General features: G+C 41.1%; 1 protein-coding gene across 1 annotated transcript in view; it reads right to left on the minus strand.

The window, feature by feature from the left end:
• HOMER1 (homer scaffold protein 1) overlaps positions 1-483 on the minus strand; it is a 130773-nt gene extending 130290 nt beyond the window's left edge. Inside the window, exon 1 of the mRNA XM_029942490.1 lies at positions 388-483. The gene's annotated coding sequence lies outside the window, so the exon portion shown is untranslated. The remainder of the gene's footprint in view (positions 1-387) is intronic.
• Positions 484-6533: the final 6050 nt, after the last annotated feature.

Raw genomic sequence — 6533 nt, forward strand, 5'->3', positions numbered from 1 at the left:
CCGCTTGCGGAGCTGAGGGCGCTGCTTCCCGGGTCAGCACCGCCCGCGTAAGCCGAGCGCGGCGGCGGAGCGGGCTGCAGAGGGCGGGGGAGGAGGCGGGGAGAACCGGGAGCGAGAGCGGTCCCTCCCCCCGTTCGTGGGAGGGGGCGGGAGGCGGCCACCGCCTCTGAGCCGCGGGAAGGCGTCGGGGGCTGGGGCGCTGACCCGTCCCGAGGGCCCAGCGGGGCCCTGCGGGCGGCGGGAGAGAAAGTAGCAGCCGCGAGGGCGGCGGGAAGGCTGGTGGTCAGGGGCCGAGACGGCCCTCGTGGGGAGCTAGTCGGCCAGCAGGTCCGTCAGTCCGTCCTTCCTTCCTTTCCCCCCTCCCCTAGTGGCCAGCGGCGGGCGGACCGTGCGCTCTGCTCCTCCGCTGTCTCCTGGCCCCGCTCCCGGCCGCCACAGCCTCCTCCGCGCCCCACACCAGGTGCTCGCGCTGTGTCTCCATCCTCCCCGCAGGAGGACCTTTAAATAGCAACGTCAGCGCGCTCCTCTCCGCACACACGTCACCCGCCGCTCTCGTCACCCGGGTGCGGGGGATGATGTCACGCGGCCGGAAGTACTGCTAAATTAGGGAAGGAGCAGGGGGAGGAGGACTCGGTGAGCTGCTCTGTGCCCACCTGCTCTCGCTTCTTCTTAAAGGCCAAAGCACTGGAGACAGCCCGAAAGGAGCTCCGAGAAGGAAGCGGCGGGAGGAGATTTCCTTGCAACAAATGTGCCAAACACAAGTGAATCATTCGTAGCAATAGTGCCGAAGTGTCAAGCGGGTGATATCCTATCTCCCACTCCCACCTTTCGCAGCAGCATCCCCTGCTTCTCAAGTTTCAGCTAGCACGGAAATGTGGGAGGAGAGCCTGATCACTGGTGGTAGATGGATTTCCACCAGGACTTGGGAAATCTTAATTTTTGAACGAGTTATGGCATTTAATATGCCATTCTGAACATAGTAAACTTTAAAACTTTTTTCCCCCACTTAGTGGTTACCCAAATCACGAAAGAATAAAGAGCAGAACTATGAGCAAGCCCATACAGTGTTATAAAGGATGGTAATTAAGGTTGGAGGAGGGAAGGCAGTCAAATGATCTAAATGTTTTCATTTGCAGAACAGCAACATTTTGGCACCGGATAGTGAGACAATATTTAAAAGCTCACTCATAATTATTGTCATATCTATAGCAAATACCACTATATTCTCAGTTCCAGATTATCAAGAATGAGTTCCAGTCCATGGACGTTAAAAATAAGAAAGACTACCAAATTCTTTTTAATATTAACACAAGTTCATTCAGCTTATTTTTGTATTCTTTAGTTTTGTCCGTGTAGTATATTATTACAATATCACTGAAGTGTGTTGTTTTTCATCTCCTATGTGACAAAGCTGAGTAGCCATTTATAGATTTACTAGTTATGTCTGTTTGTGTCTATAATAAATCATATTATGAATGCTTTTCAAATTGCAAATTACTACCAAGTTTTTAAATGTCCTTTTATTATTAGATTATTGGTAAACTCAAATAATGAACTTTGATTTGGTTTAATTTGATAATCATGACCCAGAAATAGAAAACTGCAGAATGCCAAAGGCCATTGCTATTTCAGAGTTGGTCTATAAATTCAGTCACCATGTTTTCCAAACTAAAATCCATACACATCACTTGACAACAGACAAAATATTTGAAATCTGAAGTGACCTGGAAAAGCCAGGACATAAGATTACCAACCTGCAAAGTGATTCTTAGGAGAGTTATAAATGGATATCAATGCATTTGTTTTAAATAAAACAAGCTAAAACTCTACAAAATTTCTATCATGTATTTTTAACACGTTTTAATTTTAAACTACTCACATGATTCCTAATTAAGAAAATTGGTTTTCCAGGTTTTTGCTTTTACGTTTTCTTGATCAAGTTAAAAGCTTGATATTAAAGGACACCAGCCAAAAAAGGACCAATTTGCAACTAAATCAGTCTTTTTGTTTATCTTCACATTATAAAATCGTGATCTTATAATTTGAAATATTGAAAGTAGTTTTGTTAAGGTTATAACAAAGGTTAATCAAGAGCAAACCCCTGCTTGCCAATTTGTCTAATATATATTATCACATTAGTAGAAACTGGTACTAACTTATATTTCAAATAAATGGGAACTTCTTATGTGTAAAATGTTATAACAATAAAACTGTCATTCTTCAAATAATGTCATCCCTTGGCACTTGCAAATTAAAATATGAAATAAATTATTACTCTATAAAATCTCTCCACAAACTATTTTCTATCTGTACTAAATCACTTTTCTCTCTTTCCTGCTTTCCATTAGTGCATGTCGATTAAAGCTCTCACGTTACCATTTTCAAACACTTCGTTCTACCCTTTTATCAGAACTTCCTCCGGTCTCCAATCTTATTCCCCCTCATTTTTACCCAGCTTTCAAAACAGCATGTCAGCTGCCTCCCTGCTTTTAAAATGTTGACCCTTCACTAGAGATTCTACTTTTCAAAGCTACCCGTGGTCTCTTTTGTCAACTTGAAATTGAGAGAGACTTTTTTTCTATGTAAATCTAATTGTGCATTGTGATGTAATTACTCATAGTTTGTGTGATTATTTAACATCAGCCTCTGTTCTCAACCTAGAAAAGTCTACCAATAGTTGGTCAATATTTCTTTCTAGCTGGTATGGGATTAGTATATTAAGGGATACATATGTCGGGGTACTTAAAGGGATAAGTAAAACATTTTATGTATCATGAAATATCTGATCAGAAAAAAATAAAAGTGCTCTTCTCCTCCCTTGAAACAATTCCAACACAATTTTGAGAAGAGTCAGAGAACCATTCTATGGGTTTCCATCTAAAACGAGTATCATCTGGGGCGCCTGGATGGCTCAGTCAGTTAAGCGCCTGACTTCTGCTCAGGTCATGATTTGGCAGCTTGTTGGTCTGAGGACCACATCGGGGGCTGTGCTGACAGCTCAGAGCCTGGAGCCTGCTTCAGATTCTGTGTCCCCCTCTCTCTGCCCCTCCCCTATCATATTCATTCTCTCTCTCTCTCTCTGTCTCTCTTTCTCCCTCAAAAATAAATAAACGTTAAAAAAGATTTTCTTAAGTAAATATCATCTAAAACCAGGCTGATGTAACCCAAATGCTAACCATGAATTTCCAACCCGGATTGCTTTGTATGTTTTTGAAAGTAGTGAGCTTCCTAGAAAGTAATATACGGTCTTTTCCCGGAAGAGGTAAAAAGTACTTTAGTAGAGTTTCAGATTTCTAACGGTTACTGTTTCCCACTACACTCTGAAAATTTGTGGAGAGGTTTATGAATACCCTCTGATTTTAGAACCTGTGGGCGAATGCATCTGTTTTAGTTACAGAATTTCTTCCGTGCCCTTAATAGGAGATGGCAGTGTTCAATGGGGTGTTCATAGATTGGTTATGAGATAGGCCTTTTTCAATGAAAAGACACCTAGGTGATGGAAAGACTTTGCAAGAAAGAGGGTTAAAGCCAGATTTTTAAAATTGGTTTGCATTAGGTGATAGCAACTCCCTTTCAAGTTCTCTTTTTAATGACCAAAATACTGCTATTGCTTTGAATAAAATCATAGTAGAAATAATAAAGTAAAAGGTATCTCAGCATACAGCAGAAATCTCAAGATTCATGGTTTATGCCACATAGTTAGGAAGAAACTGTATAACCAGCAAAGACTAGAAGTACTAATAATAAGTAATAATAAAAAAGAATGAGAGTTGTAGGGAAAGAGTTCACCCAGTTGATTGTCCAAAGTCATCCCACCTCCTCCACAATATAACAGACATTGGGTGGCAGTAAAATGTGTTTGGCCTGTTCAAAGCCTTATTTTATTACTAATAATGTTCTGGACCAAACCAGGGTAGTTAATGGTTTCAAGGATATAATGGTTTGGCCTCTCCAGCGTGGTGGGTTGAGGAAAAAAATTTTTTTAATTTTTTAAATTTATTTCTTAGAGACAGAGACAGTGCGAGCAGGGGAGGGTCAGAGAGAGAGGGAGATACAGAATCTGAAGTAGGCTCCAGGCTCTGAGCTAGCTGTCAGCACAGAACCCAGCGTGGGGCTCAAACCCATCAACTGTGAGATCATGACCTGAGCCGAAGCCCGACGCTAAACTGACTGAGCCACCCAGGTGCCCGGAGAAAAGTTTTTATTCTTCTGAGTGTATGCATTGTTTAGTCAGAGAGCTTGGGAGTTGTGGAGGGAGAGAAGTTAGAGAATTAGCTTCAGGAAAGATATGATTTAGAACACATGGGAGATAATCTCATAAAACTACCTTTTGCTCTGATTTTTTTTACTGTAATTTCATTATTTGGTTTCTAAAAATGGTTAAAGAGTTGCAAATATAATCCCAGACTGATTAGAGAACATACTAGAAAGTTTTTGGTTGGTGCTATGAGAAAATCATTGTACAACTATATATGTGAATTTTTTAAATGTTTAGAATAGATGGGGATATGGTGCCTTTGAAAAAATTACCTGGTTTAGCTTTAGGTTGCTTGTTCTAAACAGCAGTTACAGAGAACAGGCTGGAAAAATATATGCATATCTGCAGAGAGCTACAGTAAAGAATGTTGAGTAAAAGCTTGTGCTATACCTGTGCAGTTACTTGGAATGCAATGCTGTGGAAGCTGATTGCTATGGTAACCAATAATCTTTTTCCTGAATGGGAGAACAGGACAACCATGAGGAAAATGCTTTAAATGAGCTACCTTGTTCTGTGATTCTGGTGCCAGCTAAGAGAAAAGCAACTCTCAAGGTATACAGGATCGCCATGCTTCTAAACGGAAGTTGCCTTCTTTACAAAGACACAAGGCTGAGGCCAAAGCGGGGGACTTTCAAAGGGAGATAAGGGCTTAAGGTGGCAACTGAACTCTCTGAAGCAGAACATAATTGGTAAAGACTCTGACATGACTAAAGAGGGCAGAAGCAATACCTAGAAACTGTGCTAAAGTTCTCTCCAGCATAATAGGTCAGACATATGTAAAGTTTCTTAACCTTTGACATTTTCAGCCAAAATATTTCATGAGGTATTCGTAAGACCCTTTATTTCTTTTAATCTGGTTCTAAATAGTAATTTCTCTAAAAATTAAAACGGAAATGGTAAATATATTTTTATTCAATGTACCTATTCTATTATTTTAAAAACAAATTACATTTCATCTATACATAAGAAATATGTATACAGATACAAATATATGTATAATGTAGATAGATCCGTATCATATGCCTGCATTGACTTGGTCATCTGCTAAAATGTCTTGTGTGTGTGTGTGTGTGTGTGTGTGTGTGTGTGTGTTTATTTATTTATTTTTGAGAGACAGAGACAGTGTGAGTAGGGGAGGGTCTGAGAGAGAGGGAGACACAGAATCTGAAGCAGGCTCCAGGTTCTGAGCTGTCGCACAGAGCCCAGCACGGGTTCGAACCCACGAACCGTGAGATCATGACCTGAGCTGAAGCTGACACTTAAACAACTGAGCTACCCAGGCACCCCTAAAATGTCTTATCCTTAAAATAAAATCCAAACTCCATGCCCTGGCGTAAGAGGCATTGCATGATGGCCCCTGTCCATTTTCTTACCTTGGTTATCATACCCCCCTATACCTCCATTGCTAGTGTGTGAGTTAGTATACTAGCTGCAAGAAATGAAAGTCTTGATGGTGACCTAAGCTATAAAATTGTTCAAATTACTTAATAAATCTGGGGGTGGCTCAGTTGGTTAAGCATCTGACTTCAGCTAGGGTCATGATCTCAAAGTTTGTGAATTCAAGTCCCACATCGGGCTCTCTGATGTCAGTGTAAAGACCCCTTAGGATCCTCTGCCTCCTCTCTCTCTGCCCCTCCGCTACTCGCTCTCTCTCAAAAATAAAAAACATTAAAAAAAAAAAAGAAGTCTGAAGGTAGGTGGTCCTTCACTTGGTTTAGAAAGTCCAAAGTGTCATTATGGTCCAGGCTCTTCCCAACCTTTCACTTTGCCATCTTATTCTGTTGTCTTTTAAACCTGGTTTGTTATCTCATGGTTGTTAGATTATTAGATTTCTAGGTATTACAGTCTCATAAAGACTGTTTCAAAGAAAAAAAAGAGAAGGAAAGAGACTTAGGAATTTTTTCCTTTACCACTATGTCTTGCCAGAGAGAAAAACTCTCAAGCGGACCCCAGAAAATTTCCTCTCATGTCTTCTTGGCTAGAACTGAGTTATATCCATATGTCTAAATCAATCACTGATAGTTTGGAACAGGATTTCCATGATTTTCTTAGACAAATGGTAGTTTATCCCTTGAGTCTACATATTGTGCCTGAACCAAATTAGAGCTCTCCCAGCAAGGAAGAAGAGGCAATGGGTATTAGGCAAGCAGACCACATATTCGACACACAACCCAAAGCCACTCTGGTATTCCGTATGCCTGGAACACATATACCCAAGGTAGTCACACTCCTCATCATTCAGTTCTAATTTCAAATTACATCTCTTGAGAGATAC

This window comes from Suricata suricatta, chromosome 6 (genome assembly GCF_006229205.1).
Source record: "Suricata suricatta isolate VVHF042 chromosome 6, meerkat_22Aug2017_6uvM2_HiC, whole genome shotgun sequence".
NCBI classification, from domain to species: Eukaryota; Metazoa; Chordata; class Mammalia; order Carnivora; family Herpestidae; genus Suricata; species Suricata suricatta.